General features: G+C 41.5%; 2 protein-coding genes across 6 annotated transcripts in view; one reads left to right on the forward strand and one right to left on the reverse strand.

Annotated features, from left to right (window-relative positions):
- Positions 1–16138, reverse strand: part of cnga4 (cyclic nucleotide gated channel subunit alpha 4) — a 31119-nt gene extending 14981 nt beyond the window's left edge. For 2 of the 3 annotated variants that reach the window (XM_084362043.1, XM_084362041.1), the window contains exons 1-2: positions 15663–15752; positions 14585–14872 (exon numbers count right to left, since the gene is read on the reverse strand). The gene's annotated coding sequence lies outside the window, so the exon portion shown is untranslated. Of the gene's footprint in view, positions 1–14584; positions 14873–15662; positions 15753–16001 lie in introns of those variants that run through there. The other variant, XM_084362042.1, reaches the window with a different exon arrangement.
- The window catches only part of fhip1b (FHF complex subunit HOOK interacting protein 1B), an 82093-nt gene continuing 75807 nt past the window's right edge, over positions 15441–21726 (forward strand). Inside the window, exon 1 of one of the 3 annotated variants that reach the window (XR_014623271.1) lies at positions 15441–15867. The gene's annotated coding sequence lies outside the window, so the exon portion shown is untranslated. The remainder of the gene's footprint in view (positions 15868–21726) is intronic. The other 2 variants (XM_084362040.1, XM_084362039.1) reach the window with 2 other exon arrangements.

Raw genomic sequence — 21726 nt, forward strand, 5'->3', positions numbered from 1 at the left:
TGTGAATATGGTTGCCAATTTGTGTACTGCAGTGTCTCCAACATTTACCTGTATGTGTCATGCCAAATTTTTTAATGTGCTTTGTTGCATATTTCTTCCCACGTGTCCCGTAGCATGTCCAGATTCAACTCAGTTTCCCATCTTCCCTTTACCTGTGGTGTATTATTCAAATTCATACCAAGAAATAAAACTTTTTTCTGTGAGTTTCAAAGTTTCAAATCACTAGTGCAGGCAGATCCCTCTCGTGTTTGTGTGTCGCTCGGTCGCTCACAGCAGGATGTAAATACCGGTGTGTATCTATCGCGAGTCTCGTTGACTTTGTCTGGCGCAGCTTCTGTGGTGCAAACCACTGTGAGGGAGACTTGCGTGCACGCGGAGCGTGCCTCCAGGCAAATATAGTATAGTGACTGTTTAGGCTACAAAAATTTACTCAATTACGTCATTTCGTGTAAACTCTGGATGTTGCCACTTCAGGACAATTGGATTGCAGCGGATGAGCAGTATGGAGGAATATTACAAAGTTTTTGTGTAGTTTTATGGACCTTTTCGTCTCGGACGCCATTTACGCCTGTTAAATGGATTATTGCTGCAGGAGGGTATGTCAGCATGAGGGTGAGTCGATAATGACTGAATTTCATTCTAGAGTGAACTATTCCTTTAACACAATTCTGTAGTTTAATCATCAATTCAGTCAATAGGTGCATGTTCAATCAACTAGTGCAGAGCAATACATGTTTTTACCATTCATTTATGATTCATTCATATTTTGATTAGATTCTTTAACATCTCAGTACTTGTTACCAGTTGTCATTAACCACTAACTACTTACTTATGGTTATATGGTTATATTACACTACAAATATCAATAGATAACATCTGAAACGGATAAAGTAGTCTCTGCAGTACATTCATGTGTATACTCTCAATACGACCTAGCAAAGACAGGGGAAGAAATGAGCATCTGTCCAAATCCTTGCTGATATTTTGGATTATGCTTTTGTAATTTACATCATTTAACTTTTCTAATGATTAAGGTATTCAAAGGTAAAATATTCAAAGCCATCTTTGGGCCATTTAAACACACATTGCAATTTGGTTGTTTGTGAAACTTTTTCACCTATATCCATACTTTATAGTATGGATATAGGTGGAAAAGTTTCACCTATACCTGAAAAATATCCATATGTCAAAATAAGATTCTTTAAATGTGGGATTGTTGTTACAGTTTCGGCTCGATATGACAGCACATCATCAGCGTATAGCGTATTTTTTGTTACTCTCCATTTATTGTCAACCCTTTTATGTTTTTGTCATCCCTGATAAGCTGTACTAGTGGTTCAGCGCTGATACTGAACAGCAGGGGGGGCGACAGAGAACAACATTGGCCGCGTTTCCCAGATTTGTTAAGAAGCTCTTATGTAAGTGCTAAGATCTTCTTAGGAGCGCTCTTAAGAGCGCTGTGAAAGAAAGATGTGTTTCCCAGAGTCGCTCTTAGCTTAAGAAGATCTTTCACTAAGAAGGAAATGTAAGATCGAGCTGACCCACTCTTAACAGCCTTCTTAGCGACCAAATGCTCAGTGATCAAGCCGCGTCAGGGAAATTTCTATCCTCCACTTTTCAAAATAATAAAACAATGTTCAATGTTGAAATGCGCTCATAGCTGCAGACCACTGGCGCAAGAAACATAGGCTAATAGAGAAGGAAAAAAAACTTTTTATTGAATTACACGTTTAAGTTTTCCACACACATCTGCATATATGAGTTTATAGTACTACACATAAAAAAACATCAACAACCCTGTGGCATTTCACAGATATCAAGGAAACAGATGTAATTGAACTCAGCTGAACCTCATCCAGAGAGGCTCTACCTGCTACTCTATATAAAGGCGTTGCCAAAGTCCGCGTGTGTGATAAACCATGACTGCAATACAGCACATTCTCGCTGCGAACCAACAGTGTCGCCGTGCGCGAAGCCAGACAGTTTACATAAATGCATACGTGCCTCAGCACTTCTCCCCACTGGACGTGCTGTCAGACCGGGCTGTCCAGGCAAAGTACCGGCTGCCCCGTGCGGAGATCCAACGGCTTCATGTGGGCCAACTCAGCTGTGGGGCAGAAGGCTGGCAGAGGAGAGTTTGGTAGGAGCATTCTCCTAGGGGACAGTGGCTACCCTCTCCGGAGTTACCTCGTGACGCCGGTAACCAACCCAGCAACACCACAGGAGGAGAGGTTTAATGAGGCCCACACACGCACCAGGACGAAGGTTGAACAGTGTTTGCCATCTGGAAGTCCCGCTACAGGTGCATGCATTGTTCGTCGGGGGGGGCTGCGCTTGTCACCACTCAAGTGTTGCCGGGTGATTGTTGTCACCGCCATGCTGCACAACATCGCAGTGCGCGTTGGCGCAGATGAGCCGCCTCCTGTGGATGACGGAGAGGAACATTCAGAGGACGAAGCCCCGAACCCCGCCCCCCGCGATGTGCGAGCAGTACTCCATCAGGCCGGTGCCCAGACCAGACAGGAACTTATCAACCTCTTCTGAGGTCCAACAACCCCAGCCCCTACCCCTTCACCACCAGTCACCAAGCACTGATCACTAAACCATAAACCCACAACCCACAACCACCACACCACCCATATCAACCAAATTGCTCCTGATGAGCAGCTGGCGCCTTGTATGGCAGCCTCCGTCATCAGTGTATGAGTGTGTGTGTGAATGGGTGAATGTGGCATGTGTTGTAAAGCACTTTGAGCTGTCCGAGAGGACTGGAAAAGCGCTATTTAAATGCAGACCATTTACCATTGCCCTGTTAAGCCTCCCCGCATGCGGACACCAGGCCCTGCTGGTTGGCGCGCGGGGACAGGGCACATTTGGGGTTGTCCTCTCCTGGGGCGTGCACGTCCCCGGATGGCTCCTCTTCATCCTCACTTTCTGAGAGCCCCTTGTCCCCCTGACATCGATGCCCCCACTAATGCCTTCAGAGGCTGTCTTCCCGATGATGGAGAGGACTTTCTCCTCGTCGGGAGTGAGGGTCGTCCCACCCGGTGCTCCACCACCCGTGCCCATGGATTCTCTCCTCACCTTCGCACTCTTCTTTTTTGTTTGGCTCTGGAACTCCTGCCACTTCTTCCTCACAGCACCCCAGTCACGCAGGAGAGGGACATATTTTCGGCCATGTTTGGCCTGCCAAACATGGTTCTTCACCATGATGTTATTTTTGCCCCTTGTTGCCCCTTGTTCCCCCGAATAAAACATCACGGTGCTGCCAGACCTCGTCCACTTCGACGCCCATCTCCTCCGCGGTAAACGACGGTGCCCGCTTGTTTTTTTTGCTGCCGGTTTCTTCCATTCTCACATGTGTGTGCCTATATCCACGGGGGTATATATGCACTAATGGGCTTGATTACTACTTGGACACACCTGTTGGCACACATACACACCCGCACCCCCACACACACACGATACATGCGTAGCCTAATTGCACCTGTGTGGGGGGACCACGGGGCGCTGTGTGTGACTTATGCGCTGATAAAGAGGTGGGTGATCGATTTGCCTGGCATCGATTGATTCAGTTTCAGCAGCACCGCGGTGGACAGCTCCTACTAAGAGCTTCTTAAGAAGCTTCTTTGGCTTGATCTTAAGGTTCTCCTAAGAAGGCAGTTAAGAACGCGTCTGGCAAACACCCTTATCTTAGTGCTCCTTCTTAGCCGAACCCTTCTTAAGAGCCTTCTTCAGTCCTTAAGAACGATCGAATCTGGGAAACACGGCCATTGTCTGTAACCGTGTTCTATGGTGAAGTGAACTGATCGAAAGCTATTCACCTTAACGGCAGATTGAGGATTTCATTGAAACTTGATGAAACTAGGGCCAAATTGGCCTGATTGACATGCAGGCTTCTGTGTTTCTATACAGTGTTTTCTAAAATTCAGTAAAAGCGAGTGTTGAAATATTAACGTTTCATTTCTGTACTATGATGGATGATTGCTGTTTTTTTAAGTATTAATGCCAATGCTTCACCCTAACCCTATGGACAGCCTACCTGTCTATCAATCTGTCCTTACCTGCCCACCTGTGCTGACTCATTGCGTGTGAACAGAGTCTACGCAACATACTGCTGGAGCTGTGGCAGAATGAGCTCATTGTTTACGGACAAGAATGGCAGAGAAAATGGGAACTGTTTGAGGCATGTGATTGCAAGAGAGAAGTGAGCAGAGTATTGGCGAATTAGCAAGAACTGTACCATGAATGTAACTATCATGGGTGACAGAACAGATGGAGATAGCGATATTATGCCATTGCAGGATATCAGTAGAAAGGGGAAAAATAGGAGTGACAGCTCTAGTAGTGCAGCTTCTGGCTTGGAGACTGGCGACATGACGAGGCGGAACACATGAGGAGGGAGAGTGAACAAACGGAATGGAAAGTAATGATTCAAAAAAGAAAGGAGACACGTTCACCAACTGAAACTGAAAAAAACATTGAAAAAGAAATGGGGAAGGTCAAGTTTGCTAAATACTTGAGTAACAGGAGGCTTTTGATCTTTGCAAAAGATCAGATGCAAAGAGATAAGTTCCTCAGAGTAGATACATTAAATGGAGAAAAAAATCAGTGCTTACATCCCAGGAAAAGTAGCAAAGCTTGAGGTGTTATTTATGATGAGCCTTTGGCAGTGTCGATGGATGAGATAGCTCAAGAAGTAAAAGGCGGAAAGGTGGTGAAAGCTACAAGGCTGCAAACACAAAGAAAGGGCCTGAAATCAGACAGCCTGTTAGTAGTCCTCGAGTTTGAAAACAGTACACCTAAGAAAGTAAGAATGGGATATGTGTCAAGTGTCAGAGAATGGGACACACTGCAGGACAGTGTAAAGGAAAACTAAGCTTTGAAAGATGTGCAGGTGAACATGAATATGGAAAGTGTGGACGAGATGCAAAACGCAAGCCAGAGAGGTGCAAAACTATATAGAGACAAACCAGGTGGCTTATGCTGATGCAGTTAAAAAAGTCAGGGAAAGTGAGCTGGACAGACCCAGTGCTGTGCATGTAATAAACAGCGCAAGGGAGTCTGAGAACCAATGAAATGACTTCCAGTCTCCTACACCAAATCCATACATAGAGGAGATTAATGACGACACAGTCTCCTTCCACTATTGTGTTGTTGTAGTTACTGTTGAAAAGAATCACCGCGACGGTCAGCCCTCCAGACCGAGACTTCAGTGAACTTTCCCCCAGAAAACAGCATCCCTCCCCGTGAGTGAGAGAGTCAGGCAGCGTCTTGTTTACTGATGGTGATTATGTAATTATGTAATTTAGAGCAAATAACGTAACTTTGTCACTTTCCAGGATGTATGATGGGTCAGGATCTCAATCACAACACATTATAACTGCATCCATATGATTATAAACAGTAAGCGGGTAGATGTTTAGATTAACAGGAGGACACCGGGAGAGAAGCGTTGAAAAAAAACACACAGACGTCATCATCATGACGTGTACCGTCACGGCTCTTTTGGATCCGCAGCGCCGGCTTTCTGTGTGAATTACACACTGGTGTGGCTTTACGCCGGAGCTGCTTGGCTCTGCGTGAACAAACAATGGCAGAGAATTTGCGAACTGCCGCTGCGGCGATAATGCGGTGTCTCTGTGTGAAAAGAGCTACTGACAAAATTAGCTTTGTCGCTTTCATCTGCAAGACTGTGAATTTTGCAAAAGAGAAAGTGTGATAGAATCAAGACAATTGTTGAGGCAGCTATAGAAATCCTGGGGTTTAAATAAATTACAGCTGAACTGACACATGAAATGTTGAACCTGACTAACTATGATGGACTGTCTCAAGGTAATTAGTATCCTCCTCATGGTAATCCATATCCTACAATTGTACTGATGCCACAAAGCCGTGAGGGTCTGTTAGACGCTATTCAACACTAGAGTGACTAGCGCATCAGCATATTTGACTATAGTGCATCAATAGACTTGTTATTTTGGTTATGACAGATGTACGATAATTTCCCTCAAAATACGATACGGCATTGTTTGGCGTGAAATTCATTCTTATCAAGTGCTGCACAAAGCACGCTCCTCGTGGCACCACACATACAAGAAACATGGACAAAAAAAAGAAAAGACCACACTTGGACTTAGTCCTGCCAGGATATAGTTCTATACAATATGATAGAATTGAAGGTGGAGGATGTATAACATTTATTAAGGACACTTTAGCTTATAGAAGAATCAATGTACCAAATGAGTATGAATGCATAGTGACAGATATTTGTAGTCCCAGAGGAAATGTTAGTTGTCAATTTTTACAACCCTTGCAAGAACTCAACAATGCAAACATTTAAGGAGATCTCACGAAGTGCAAATACAAGAGAAATATGGTGTGGAGACTTAAATGCCCACAATACTCTTTGGGGACGTGATCATACAGATACTAATGGAGAAGTGGTGGAAGAATGAATTGAGGAGCGAGCACTTGTCTGTTTTAATGATGGAAGAGTGGACATTATGAGAAATAGGGTCTCATGTTTAGATCTTACTCTAGTGTCTGTGAAAATGGGTAACTTACATGAACGGAATGTAATAATTGTTACTAATATAGGGAGTGATAATTTTCCAATTTTCTGTTCTATTAATTTTGATATGCATATACAGGGAGGATACACAATAGAAAGATGGTGTTTTCCTAAAGCTGACTAGGGAGAATTTAGAGCATGCTGCATTGAGTCTAATGAAGGAATTACAATGGAGGGTGACATAGATAGCTGGGCAGCAGCTGTGACTCCCTTGATAATTAGTACTGCATCAACATGTATTCCTAAGAGCACAGTCAATGGAAAAAAGAAAATGGTTCCATGGTGGAACGATAAATGCAAAAATGCTATAAAAGAAAGAAAACGTACACAGAGAATGCTTGGCAATTCTGCTCCTCCATAGGCAGAGGAATTAAACTTAATGATATTTGGTCAATGGTTAAAAAGATGAGTGGGAAAAGGAAATCTGTTAAAATCCCAGTGCTGGTAGATGGAGAATATTACAAAGGCAATTACAAACAAGCAAAAAGCCGATTTAATGGGTAGAAAGTATGCAAGTGTACATAGTGGAAGCCACTTAGATGAAATCCATAAACAACGAAAATATGACATTTTAAGAGCAAATAATGATGTAACAAAGAAGAAGGATGGTAATGGATAATCTCTTGATATGGATATTAAAATACATGAGTTGAAAATGGCCTTAGAGGGAAGTGTATATACGGCTACAGGACAAGATCAACTTTGCTATGTTATGTTCAGATAACTCCCAGATGAAGTGCTGAAAATCATTTTAAAATGCATAAAATGGATATTGGCGGTAGACTGTATAAGTGGGTTCTAGATTTCCTATCTAACCGGACATTCTGTGTTAAAGTTGATGCTTTTTGAGAAGAGTTTGATATAGTAAATGGTATTCCTCAGGGCAGTGCTATAAGCCCTATTCTGTTCAACATTATAATAAATGATATTTTTATTAATGTTGGTGGAGATATTGGGTAATCGCTTTATGTGGATGATGGGGCTATATGGAAAAGAGGGAAATTCATCAGACATGTGATTAATTGCATTCAGGAAACGAAACTAAAGGTTGAAAGACGGTCATATGACTGGAGAGTTAAGATGTCAGTTACATAGTCATGTTACATGATCTTTACCAGGAAGAGAAGGTTAGATAACGTGAAGCTCTAAATTGTATTGGCATAATATGGAAAGGGTAAGTGAGTTAAAATGTTTAGGATTGTGGTTTGATGAGAAATGTATATGGGGGAACCATGTTAAACAGGTTGAGACAAAGTGCAAAAAAAGTACTGAATCTCATGAGAACAGTATCTGGATATCGGTTGGGAGCAGATAAGCAATCACTGTTGGATATTTATAGCGTTTTAATATGGTCATATATGGATTATGGATGTATGGTATATGGAGCAGCAGCAAAGAGCACCGAATACAGTTCAGAGCTGTAACACTCAGTATTGGTGCAGTTAAAACAACTCCTACGAATGCACTACTGGTGGAAGCTAATGAACTACCACTACATCTAAGACATACAAAGTTGTCATTAGCTTATTGGGTTAAGTTAAAGGGATCCTGAGAGGAACAACCTGCAACTAAGGTGAACAGTTATTGCTGTACTCACAGCAGCAAAAAGGTAAAGGATTTGGCTGGCATATTAATTCAGTGGCAGAAGAATATGGTATAAAAAGGTTAGAGTATAAGCCAAATGTTGTTTGGGGTAATGTTACTCCATGGATATTTCCAGTGCCCACTGTAGACTTACAACTTGTGGACCAGAAGTGTACTTAAACTTAAAATTAATGTGCAGTTTTGTTGGGTTCCTGCTCAGGTTGGTGTACAGGGTAATGAGAAAGCAGACGAGGTTGCTAAAAGAACATTGAAATGAAATGATGATGATATAATGACAGTCCCCTTTGGTAAAGGTGAGGCCAAATCATTAATAAGGAAGGTGGGGAGGGATTTGTGGGAGAAGACGTGGGAAGACACTACTACAGCATTCAGAAATCAATTAACATGAAGGATTTCAAAGGGAAGTGCAAAAGAGAGGAAGTGATATTTTCAAGGCTAAGATTCAGACATACAGGATTAAAATCAAGTCTTTATTTAATGGCAAAGTGTGTGTCGGATAAATGTGATGTTTGTAAGCTTACTGAAAAGGTTGAACATGTAACCTGAAGTACATGAAGCCCTGAGGCTACACAGGAGTGTCCATCAGGTGGCGGAAGACCGAACGCGAGAAGGCTACAAACAAAAAAGAAGTTGGAGAGCTCAAGAGGTGAAAGGAGAGTCAACATTGGAGTGGCTGTTCAACGATGGAGACAACTGATGGAGTCGAAGGCCTGAAAACGGACGCCATGGTAGCTGTGTCTCTGTTGGACAGGTAATGAGCTGGTTTGTTTTGTTGGGGGAAATGTATTATTACTCTGCATTATGCAGTCAACGTAGCTAAAGTTAGCTCCTTATGTTGCTGTCGTATGTATTAGCCCATCATTAGCATCGTCAGCTTGTAGCTAATGTTAGCTAGCTAGCTATGATAGACTACTGACATACGAAACGTTTACATGCAGGCCAACGTTTACACATACTGTGGATCTAATCCATACAGCAGTGTTCACACATGCACTGCTACTCTGGCTACTCATTAGCCAGACGAGCTGTATGTGAGAGGTGGACTAATTCTTGTGTGCTACACGTGTGAAAGGCCAAGTCCACTGTTCAGAGGTCCTGGGGAGATTACATATATCTGTGAATATAGTTTGCATTGTAGTTGTAAGCAGATGTTGTTAGATGGTTTTTATGTGATGTTCACAGCAGAACCATGTCCTGATGTTTCCACTATTTCTACAGAGTCTCTCTGACAGCTGAGTGTAACTTGATGCTGATAGCAACATGGATCAGAATACTGTTATTCATGTAATATGTATCTCTGATGGATACATTTCATAGATACATGTGTGCTTCTTTCATATCAAGTTGGTTTGCTCTATGTGCATTATTATGTTCCTTAGCAGGTATACAAAAAATGGCGTGGTATCATTTCATTAGCTGCACCAGGAAAATGCTTCAAGTATTGGCCCTAACATTCACATGTTAGCCTACCACTTGAGACTATTACATATTAGTAAGACAGTTTTAAGAAAGTAGACTGTGCATTTCAACTCATGATCTGACTGTCAGCTGACGACAGCAGAATTAGGGAAACATTGACCATAATTGCTGCACACAATGCACCTACCAACCGCTTCAAATTAATCACTTGCCACCCAACACATAAGCTTCCCAGGAGTCTAACCCCAGACTTCTAGTTATAATTTTTTTTACATAGCAACAGTCCTATGTTGTCTTTTAGAATTAATAACACTTTTATGCTCCATAAACACATTCAGATGTAACTTTATGTCCTGTAAATACATTTTCGTTTTCCATCCTTATCCAGTTTTCTGTAATTATTATAATAATTTCAGAAATTACTTTTCAGTCACAGGAGTTGATGAGTTGGACAGGTAAGGTTGTAAAGTAATCTGAAAGTTTCACTTAGCTGGCACTCCCTTCACTTACACCAGGTACTCCAAGGTGTTCAACAAAAAATCCAGGAAGTAGAGCTTGTACACACTACTGTCAAAATCCACAGTAAAAAAACAAAAAACATGAAACTATGTAAATTACTCTGAAAGTGAAATTTTGCTAACCCCTATTGCTAAGTTGTGGTGTTACAATAAATTGAAAATAATTTCAAGGTCCTTGAAAAGCTATATTTACTCTCAGGTAACTAATTCTTTCTACAAGACCATCAAGAGACAGCACCGCCATCAGCAGCCTACTCTGTCGGCCAACACTGATCTGTGTTTATAATCAGTCGAGAAACCTCTGGATGTCCTTCCTGTATATAGTTGTTTATGCTAATTGTACTGTATATTCTCTCAATGATAAAAGGTATACTATTTTTGTTCCAACAAATTCAATAACTAAAACATTCAACTAATTCAGTTATTAGTGCATCATGTAAAGTGTAAGAACTGTAATTGGTGTTTATGCTGGAAGTGTAAAGAAAAGGCATTTATCATTTTCAAGACTTTATTCAAACAAGTTAGAGATAATGCAAAACAAGGAGTAAATACAGAACGACAAATAAATAGGTAGGTGAATACCAGGACTCAAAATAGGTGAGTTTCAGCATTTATTATGTATGATGTGATTGCTCCAAACGTAGTCCTTGAATTCTGGCCTGTAAATCAATAGATGAGCAACATGATAAGATATTTTTATGGAACAGAGCTCGACTGTCCTCTGCATACTGTGACCATATACACGCTCAATGGTCAATACTTTAGACATTCCTGGACAAAACTGTACAGATGTCCCAGTTTATATAACATGTATTTGAAGTACCAGCCCTTTGTCTTTCTTTACCTTTTTCTACTGACTATGTTTATTGTTATGCACCAAAATAAAAATTTTAATTGTGAAAAAATACTTGCAAAAAAAGTGATTCTGATTAGGGCACTTGTGTGTCCAAGTCACATGCCTGGTCAATATACTGTACAAACACAAGTAGTTTACCTGCTCATGTGCAATCCTTCGAGCTTGAAGATCTTCTACTCGATGTATGAACATCTGCTCCTTGACCTGTCGCCCTCCCACGTCCACGGCCTCTGCCTCCACTTCCTCGGACACTGCTGGTTGTCCTCCTGTCGTCCTCTCTGATGTGATGATGTGCTTCGCTCTGGCGTGTCTTCGTCATCAGAGTCAATGATGCTCTCATCATGGAAGCTCTAACATGCAAAACATCATATCATCATGAGTCCAATACAATGTTCATGTTTGTCTGTGAATCACTGAGGGTAACATAAAAAAGATTTAGCTGGCCCACCACTAATCTTGATGTTTTAGCTTTGCCATATCTAACGTTACCATAGCCAGCTGCTGCTAGCTAACCAACGATGAGTTACAACATCAAAATACACTTTCAAAACAATGTCTGAATGCTAACAAAGCTAGCTTGACAGCTATCAGTGTTAGCAATAGCTATGTTGGCTGTTTATGTTCAATATGATAATATTAGGTGTTTACTTACAGGTGAATGAGACATGAGGTAGCTACTTGTTGTTAGATGTTGTGATGAAAACGATGCACCAATACACTCTCCTCCCCACTGCTCATGAGGACTCGGGCTTTGTCTGCAGTTGTCGGATAGTCCGCGTTCATGGTTTGGGGGGAGTGGCTTTGGAGAGAGGCCTGAGTGCAGGGGGCGGGGTTTACTGGCTGGATACTTACAAAATCTAGCCTGGGCTTGATGGTTTTTCCATCTTACCAACCCCAGCTTTAAAATCCCCTCCAAGCAGTAAAATAACAGAGCTGTGCTGTAGCACTGTGGGGATGATGTATGAACCCAGGCTTGTCCTAGTTTGGAGCATATATATTCATAAAACAGTCTTCTATTCCATCAATCGATCCATTCACCATTACAAATCTCCCTTCAGAGTCCCTGTGGACTGTAGTTAGTGTAAAGTTAAACTGTTGATGTATCATAATAGATACCCCTCTCCTTCTGCCTGAATGGTGTGATGAGTGAAATACTTTGTCTGCCCAAGATTCTTTTAATTTCTCATGTTCTATGTCTTATGGGACTATTGAGACCTTTGACATTGTAAGTGATCCCATAACTCAAAAGCAAGACCAGAAAAATATGAATATTGTCTGTCAATAAGGTGATTGAGGGAGAGGATGAATGCGGAGTAAGAAGTTGGAGTACATTTAGGTATTCAGTATCTGGATGTAATGGAGTTAAATATCTACACAAAAAAGAAAAAAAGAAAAAAAATACAAGTGGAGTGAACAAAAAAATAAAATTTAAATAAAATTAAACACAATGTGTGAAACAATCAGCAGTTGTGAATACAGCAGCATGACATATATATAAGAGTCTTGGCTTGAGATAGCAGGAAGAAGTCTTACAGAAAAACTAAACACAGAACTAGACAACCCATGAACTTGGCTAACATTAGTGTCCAATGTGTCATGAGTTTTCAGGTGAATTTTCTGTGCTTGGTGTTATTTCCTTTTTGCCTGTGTGTTTCAGAGGGGACGTGGAGGCTGGGTGTGTCTTTCCTGGAAGGCTAGAGTTTTCTGTCTCACACACCTGCAGCAAATCTCATCAAGTCCCTCTTAAATGCTCTGGGCTACTCTGCATTTGTTGCCAGATTGTTTCGTCTCTACTACGTGGTAGATCAGACCTTCAGGCCTCTAGAGAATATTTATGTTTTTGCTCTCCTGCAAACCTAACCTTGTCTCTCCTCGCCTTCTCCAGTGTGGACATCCTCCTCGAGCTCCAGCCTCACAAGCCACCAGCCTCCAGCCTACGCACCTCTGCCACTCGTCTCAGTCCTCCCCGCTTACTCTCCGAGCCTGCCTACCCGCGCTCCGCTCTGTGCTTCAGCACAGAAGGCCACAGCTCTGCCACCAAGCCAGTGACCCACCTGTCCAGCACTCCCCCGAGCTCGACATCAAGTAACCCCTCTGCTGACGAAGCCTCCCTGCACCCAGCTCCTGCCAGCTTATCACCTGCACTATTACCTGACCCTTTTGTAAATAAGTTCCTTTAAACCTTCCCCAGTCTGTTGTCTGTATCTTGGGTCCTGCAAAATACCTACCAACCGTCACACAATCACTCCATTGGGACACAGTCCCAGGCTGCAGAACAAACATGCAGCTGTGTGAAGAGTCTTTGAGAGTGCTCATGTTTGGATAGGACCAAACAATACACCTAAGGCTATTCATTTGCAACCCAAGCTCCAGTGGAACCTCATAATAAACCATAAAAAGATAACAACACCTTAACCGTCATATTTCAATTTTCAGAATAACGAAGTTGTATATATAGCCCTTTGCAAATGTAGTGAGGAGTCATGACCCATAATTGTCCAAGAGCTATAGCTTTATGTCTCTCAGTCATTTCAGCATGTATGCATACAGACGTCTAAATCCAACATATAATATAGTCATACAAGTACCTAGAGGGATTTGGATATCCTGCTTAGCTTGCTTTTCAGATAATCAATATAACCTAGGTCTTAAGTGACATTCACCTCCCATACATAATGAGGACATGGTCGGTCAATTCTCCGTCTCAGTAGTTAGGAATGACATGTCTCTGTACATAGTCCATGGCTTTGGCAACCACAAACTCCTTCTCCTTGTCGTTATGGGAAACTTGGAGTATGGCTGGATAGAGTATTCAGTAATGAACTCCTGGTCTCCACCGTGAAGGCTGGCTTTAGCGATCATGGCTGCGTAGTCTGGTAATATAGCAATTGGGTTTCCTTGGTAGTTAAGCTGGTTGCCCTGGTCGCACGCTTTTCTCTGTGTGTGCACATGTTTGTCCATCTGAAACATGTCCCTAAGGAGCTTGGAGACTGCCACGGTTGTTCAGCAATCCCTGTGACCTGAATATTGCCCCTCCTCATCCTCCCCTCCATGTGCTCACACTTTTTTAACTCTTTTACAAGTTTCTTGAGGTCTGTTACAGTGGTTTGTACCCTTATTACTTCATCTGACCACATCGACAACCCTGTCTTCAACAGCTTTTACATTAGCTTTTACATGCTCCACTTCAGTGTGGATGGCGGTGGTGTTATTAGCAATTTTGGTGTTCACTGCATTTATTTCCTTCAAACTCATGTGCCAAGGCACTCTTCAACTCTTCTCTTATCACTGAGGATATATCTGTTCTTAGGAAAGAAAGCATATCAGCTTTGATTGATGTGATGTCCATGGCATTTTCTCCAGGGTGTAGGTGGGGCTTGGTCTGAGGCATTAGGGAGAGATTTGACGCCATCCATGTCAATTTTACTAACTTTTGGCGATACTTGGGTTTGTTAAGGGTGGATTTTCCACGTTTTGTGTGCAATTTTAAATGTAAATAAATAAATAATGACAATTCTGCAGAAGCTCAGACAAGTATGTCCTACTCCATTCATAGCTCAGTAGAGCCTCTTCTTTAAACCATTTAAATGCAGAAAGGTTAGGCCTACATACCTCCAGTTTTCCACTAACCGAGCTGCGCTGATTTGCTTTTCCATCACCAGTTTTACCACACCGAGTTGGGCTGAGCCACGCCTGCGATGGACCTGCTCCAGAGTAGGGCCAAGCAGCGCTAGCCCCACCTCCAAGTGGGCCACACTGACCTCTCGCAACTGCAGCCAACCCATAACAAGCACCCATCTCCCCCTAACATTGAGGGTACTTTTCATGTCTCTTATTGGTCGTTTCCTCGCTCCTTGCTTGAATCAGAAGTCGTTCCTGTCCGCCATCTTGCAGGTCATCCTGTGGGAGATGAACAGTTTTGAATTCAGTAATCAATGTATGGTAGAGAACATATCAGGATGTGAGGAGGGAGGGTTCCCCTTCACCTAAGGTGTGGGGGTTTGTCAGTATTACAACTGGTCAGGAAGTCATATAAGGGCAGTTTTCTTCATCCGAGGTGTTAACTGGATGTAAGATAGGATGACAATAACTGTCAATAAAACATCAGAGGGTCACTGACAGCGACTCACTGCCCTGGGAAAGGAATGAGCAACACAAACATCAGGGGGTCATTGTTTTGGGAAGGAGTGATTAACAACTGTCAAAGTATGTAACCACTGTATTTAAGTACACTAACATTTGGAAGATTGCAGGGAACACTGTGGGTCTTCTCTCCATGCTGCATGTATTAAAGATATCTGATTAATCACACTGAGTCTAAAATTAAATTAAAAAATAACAAAGCTATGCTATAACTAATTACTATTTTATGATCACTTTCGTTGTAATATCGGCCAGAATACAACCCTATCAACATTAGTACACAATGTACACTTGGCAGTAGAGTTGGTTATGGAACTGGATCACGGTGTTTGCTCCTGAATGTTCGCACTTTAAACCCTTCATACATACAGCGGAGGGGAGCAGCGTCGCTGTGGGTTTGAGTCAGGGAAGTCGTGTGGGAGGAGTTAAAGTAAGATGGCTGCTGGAAAGAGAAGAGTGTCTGAGAAATCATCAAATGGGATGTTTATCTGTCGCTAACAGGATGCACAGCAGCTCGAACAAAGGAGTGGTTAATTTGTTCGCTTACCTGGCTCAGTATGGTCTAGCTCGCCAGTTGTCTCCAGTTTACTTGCGTGCTGCTCACCCATTTAACTGTTCTGACATTGTGGAATTCATTAGCAGCTAGCTAGTCGTTAGCCACCGACCAGCGCTAACTTACTAGCAACCAGCTAGCAGGTATCCGGGAAATCAGCACCTCACAGCAACCGTTGAGACTCCAACAAATATCTAAGGTAAGAAACTTCCGTATCACCTAATACTAACGTCAACTTGATGAATTATCTAAGTACATGGTTGAAATTTGCAATCTAGCTAATTATCTCTGCAGTAACAACTACCTTGCTACATCGTTTCGCCATTGACTTACATTGATTGTTGTGTTCCGGCGGACCCTAAGGTAAGTCGCCTCGGCTCGTTGATATAAGATCTGGTGCAGCAGGCGTCTTCAAGATCACATATAAAGCCTAAAATACTGTTATGATGGCGATAATTAACAAGACATTTTAAAGGCAAGGTTTTACTATTAGGGGGTTGCGCTCAGAGCTAGGTGCGCTAACAGGCTGTCAGACCATAACACTGCAGTGATTGATGTCTGACTTTGCATGATGTGATCTCTAAACCTACTGAATTAAGTTAGTGGATATTATTCTTCCTCAAACTCAATCGCAAGGAGTGCTTTGGTAGTCATCTTTACCTTATCAGTTGTGTCAAAAACACTTAATTCTGCAACTATCTTTACGTAAATACACCTAAAAATTGTGTAGACCAGTTATGTTGGTCAAAGGCAAATGGTTGCACACTAATTTAGTGCATATTGTATTATTATATATTCACTGAAATGTAGGTTTGGTATTGTATTGCTATCTTAGAGTATTGACGGATATCTGTAGCAGTACTGAAAACTTTAAAGTATGAAAAGCAACATGGGTGGGACAAAATATTGATACTGCAATATATCGTATCATTCTCTTGTGATACAATTATCGATACACTGATGCCAAATATCACTGTTTTTATGAAAACCTGAAGATGCTTCCTTTGACAGTTTACCTTACCATAGTCATTACTTCATGACTCCTTGTGGTGTAAACTTTTTCAAATAAAAACGGGGTAAAAGGAATTTAGTGAGCCATGGTTGTGTCTTTCCTTTAAACATTTTACCTCCATAACTGCTCTGTTTTCTGACATTTTAGCCGTTTGCCAGCTTTATGGCTATTTACATTGGAATGAGGGCACATATGGACATGGACAAGTTGCAGTCAGTGTGTGTGATAAAGATTCAACACACTTGTTTTTTTTATACATTGAGTACTGTCATCTCATTTCATGTAAAATGTTGTGAAACTGAAACTACATTACTGCATTTTGCCTTTTAAGTTAGACAAATATGATGCCACGATGTCTCATAGACGATTGTCTTGCAATGTATTAATTATTGCATAATCGCTGTGTGGTTATACTGTTGTTATCGTGAGCAGCATATTGTAGTTTTTATAGTATCATGGGTTCTCTATGATTCCCAGCCCTAAAAAGCAACTAATGCTTGGTCAGACTCCCAGTCACTTTTTTTTTTTTTTTCTTTCTCTCTTTTTTTTGGTTGATATTTTGACACAATTTACATCCATTGAACGTAAGTTCCCCTAATTGAGTTTTTCTGGACTTTTTCTGGATCTTTCAGCTTTCATTCACAAGGTCATAAATTAACTTCCATGCTTCAATGAAATCGACCTTTAGTCATTGTCAGTCCACAGAAAGATAATCAGCGTTTTTAAAAAAAAAAATTTAATAGTTTAAGCTTCTCCAATGTAAGTATCTGCAGATTTTTTTGATCATGATGATTTTACATTAATGTGTTTGGGTTTTGAAGTGACAAATCAACCAATTTTGATATGTCACATACCCAAGGCTTTGCAAATTTGTGATGGACATTTTTCACTATTTTCCCAAATTTTATAGACCAGCTAATCTATAAAATAAGATGTGTGTATATAAGATGATGCTGAGAGCATTACTAGTTACAGCCCTTGTCATACAGCTGTATTGTATTGAGACATGACAGTCTTGAAGTTTGTTCACTTTTCTTTGGGTTCAGTCACTGACATCTCCAGAGAACTGATTGAAAGTGACCCACTAATGTAAAGTATGACAATTAAGTATCAGATAGATGTCTATTATACAGTATTAAGCTTGATTGGCCCACTTTTAAGGACGAAATCTACTTTGTCAGAAAAAGATTTACATTGTGCATACAAAACAAAAAAACCCCAAACAGATCTCAGTGTTATGATGTGTACCGCCACGCCTCTTTTGGTTCCGTAATGCCGGCATGCTGTATGAAATGACACATTAGAGTGGCTGTATGCTGGCACGGCTTGGTTCAGTGTGAACCAAATCTCTGTGTGAAAAGGGCTAATGTTTCACTTGTGATCACACAGTATGGTCTTGTGCCCCATTTTAAAATGCACAGTAATGATCTGCCTTGCATCCTGGTTGTTTACTGTTATTTTTGTGCCTTCGAGAATGATAAACAATCACTAGCCCTTTTCACACAGAGACTCTGCATTATTGATGCAACCAAGGCTAGCCTTTTCTCCACATTTGTTTGTTCACACTTAACCAAGCAGCTGCGGAACCAAAAGAGGCGTGATGGTACACATCATGACGTTGAGATCTGTGTGTGTGTGTGTTTTTTTTTAATCGCGTTTCTAAAAAATCTAAACATGTATTGCCGACTGTTTATAATCATATTGATGCTGTTATAAAGTGTTGTGATTGAGATCCTGACTCACCATGCATCCTGGAAAATGACACAGTTACGTTATTTGCTCTACATTACATAATTACATAATCACCATCAGTAAATTGGAGCTTTCACTCGTGAGGAGGGATACTGTTTTCTGGGGGAAACATAAGACAATGAGCAGTCCGACTAGTGAAACAGTGCGAGGAAACTGCGATAGACGAAGACATTGTACCGAAGAAAGTAGGGGTGTGAATCTTTGGGTGTCTCACGATTCGATTCGATTCCGATTCCGATTCTTAGGGTCACGATTCGATTCAGAATCGATTCTCGATAGAGATGCACCGATCCAGTTTTTTCCGATCCAATCCCGATACCGATACCTGGGCTGAGTTATCGGCCGATACCCGATACCGATCCGATACTACTGTTGAATGAATGAACTGTATACCTTGCCATGTGAGTGAAGGCATCAGGCTTGGCATAAACATTTAGCCTTGTTAAAAAAGGTAACAAATTAACACAGATATAAATCAACTTATTATTTATTAACAAATAACAACAATAACAGTGTACATTAGCAGCAAAAAGAAATAAATAACACTTCCATTTAAAGTGCACTGCAAACAGATATTTTAAAATGTAATATAAAATATAGCAGCTGCCTGAAACCCAACAAACAATGGCTTAATTAACTTCAAAATTCAAAAATACAAAATAAACAGAAGTAACATGTAAACATTTAGTGCAAACAGATATTCAAAATCTAATCTAATATAAAATATAGCAGCTAACAAGTGGCTTAATTAACTTGTTCAATCAAAAATACAAAATAAACAGAAGTAACATGTAAACATTTAGTGCAAACAGATATTCAAAATCTAATCTAATATAAAATATAGCAGCTAACAAGTGGCTTAATTAACTTGTTCAATCAAAAATACAAAATAAACAGAAGTAACATGTAAACATTTAGTGCAAACAGATATTCAAAATCTAATCTAATATAAAATATAGCAGCTGAACCCAACAAACAGAAGTGGCTTAATTAACTTAACAACAAAATAAACAGAGGTAGCCTAACACTTCCAAAACATTTAGAAAATCAAAATCAAAAACAGGTAACTAACTTAAATAAAATGTAAGCATTTTGTGCTCACACCTGACCTGACCTGCTCAAAATACAGTACTCACTTCAGGAGCAATGGCAGGTTTTTCCTCATGAAAATAAGCATTTCTGCTCTCTCTGGTGTCAGTCTGTTCCTCTTTTCGTCCACAATGTTGGAGGCTGTGCTGAACAGTCTCTCGCTTTCTACACTTGTGCAAGGGGCACAGAGGAACTTTCTGGCAGTGGCAGCAAGGTTAGGAAACCGATCCTTGTTGACTCCCCAGTAACAGTAAGGGTTGTCTGAGGTAGCAATTGTTCTCTCAGTAAAAAAAGTATGCACTTGAGCAGCAGTGCTTGTGTTGCTTGCTTCGCCTGGATCCTCACACTCCTCCAGAATCTGATCAAATTCCTTCATAAAGCTGCTCTTACTTGGTGGTGGTGTCGGTGATCCTGCTGCTGCTGCTGCTGATGTTCCTGCTGCTGCTGATGTTCCTGCTGCTGATGTTCCTGCTGCTGCTGATGTTCCTGCTGCTGCTGCTGCTGCTGATGTTCCTGCTGCTGCTGCTGCTGCTGATGTTCCTGCTGCTGCTTCCAACCGAGCGGCCTTGTCTGCTGGCTCTGAAGTCCCTGATGCAGCTCTGCTGCTCCTCAAGTCAGCTTTCTGAAGTTCCTGAGTCAGTGCATCTTTCACATGCTTTATGGATTCTGCACCTGAAAAGTATCTGAAACAAAAATAAAACATAGCTAGGTGAAATTATAGGCTTTAAAATTTAATGCACACAATTGCTGTTTAAAAAAACCAATATAATAATATCATTTATATTTTATAATAACTTTAAATGTACAGTACATGACATCTTATCACATTCAAATTTGCACACAAAAGAGTGTTACTATGGAGATAAAGATTCTATTAAGTAATGGTTTACTATCTCACCTGTCTTTATATCTCGGATCCAGCAAGGTGGCAAGTGCGTACAGGGGTTCATCTTCCACACTGCTGAATCGTTTGTTGACAGCTTGTAGAAGGGTCGTTTTCATTGTTTTAATGCCAGAATCGGCCTCATTTTCCTTAGCCAGGATGCGCTTGAGGACTGTGACGGCTGGAATGACGTCTGCGGCAGAGGCGGTGGATGAGCTTACTTTTCTAGTGAGCTCTTCAAATGGCGTTAAAACAGTCATAGTTTTTTCCAGCAAAGTCCACTGGTGGACTGTCAGTGTCGCGGGCAGGTCATGATCAGCAACATAGGCACCAAGGGCTCGCCTCTGCTCCAGAAGACTCTCTATCATGTAGTACGTGCTGTTCCATCTCGTCCTGACGTCTTGTTGCAGGCGTTTAGGTTGCATTTGCATTTGGAGCTGGATATCATGGAGCCTTGAATACGCAAGTGGGGAATGTTTAAAATGTCCCACAATCTGTCGGCAGTTTGCAATGGCATCACTCACGCTCCGCTGTGACAACAGTCCCTCGTTGACTACGAGCTGCAGCGTATGAGCAAAGCAGCCCAAGCTGCGCACTCCCATGGTGTCCATGGCTTTTTTCATGTTGCTCGCATTGTCCCTCAAAATGACATGCACTTTTGTCAACGGAATATGCCACTGATCAAGCATTTCCTTTATAGCTGCCGAAATCGCGTCTCCGGTGTGTGATCCGTGGAAGTTTTTCGCCTGGAGCATTGCGCTGTGAGGTGAATAACTTGCGTCTAACCAGTGCACAGTTAAACTTAAAAGTGACATGGGGCACACGTCGGAGCTCCAGATATCTGTGGTGAAGCTCATTGATGTTACATCCTTTAGTTCTTCTGATATGTGTTTGCACACTTTCTTGTACAGTTCAGGCAGAGCGGTCTCAGAAAAATATTTTCGAGATGGTAAACTGTACCTTGGCTCAAGATGTTCAAGTAGGCGGCGGAATCCTTCGTTATCAACAACAGAGAGGGGCTGCGAATCCAAAACAATAAACTCCATAACCTTCTCTGTTATGTTGGTTGCTTTCACGCTGCCGGCTGGCAGTTTCTCCCGTCTTTGCAGTGCATCCGCCAAAGTTAGCTGCGTCGTTGTACTTTCTGCTGGCTTCGCTCGGAGCTCTGCGTGCTCTTTAGCATGGTGCTTTTGGAGGTGCCTATTTAAGTTTGTGGTGTTAAACTTACTAACTTTATCACCACCCCTCGCAACTTTCGCGTTGCAGATATTGCATGTTGCAGTCGGACTTGTTGGCGTATCAAGTTTGAAATGTTTCCAAAT

Source organism: Pagrus pagrus (genome assembly GCF_965226575.1).
Source record: "Pagrus pagrus genome assembly, chromosome: 9".
Lineage (NCBI taxonomy): Eukaryota > Metazoa > Chordata > Actinopteri > Spariformes > Sparidae > Pagrus > Pagrus pagrus.